The sequence below is a fragment of the Cynoglossus semilaevis genome, chromosome 19 (assembly GCF_000523025.1).
Source record: "Cynoglossus semilaevis isolate Cse_v1.0 chromosome 19, Cse_v1.0, whole genome shotgun sequence".
Lineage (NCBI taxonomy): Eukaryota > Metazoa > Chordata > Actinopteri > Pleuronectiformes > Cynoglossidae > Cynoglossus > Cynoglossus semilaevis.
The window spans coordinates 16,073,047-16,073,384 of record NC_024325.1 but is presented as its reverse complement, the minus strand read 5'-3'; positions in this window follow the sequence as shown (position 1 = coordinate 16,073,384).

The window sequence follows — 338 nt, the reverse complement described above, 5'->3', positions numbered from 1 at the left end:
TATATATATATGATCCTTTAATCTGGTCCTAATTTTAACTGCAAATTGTGGACATGTCAAAATGTCCCCACAACAACAAAGCGTCCCAACACCAGCAGTCCGGTCCCTAAAACTTGTCCCCACAAGTACAGCTGAAAAAAAAACCAAACAAAAACAAAAACCAAACACACACTCGCAGCGTTCTCCTTTTCTGGCTCCAATAATTGCACTTAAACCTGAAACGGTGAGAACTGGGAGTTAAAGACGAGACCACGGAACGTCAGGAAGAACCGCTCATTAAGTCTGGGCCAAAATATCAAACTCTAGAGTGGGATTAGAAATGGAGCTCAAAGCTGGAA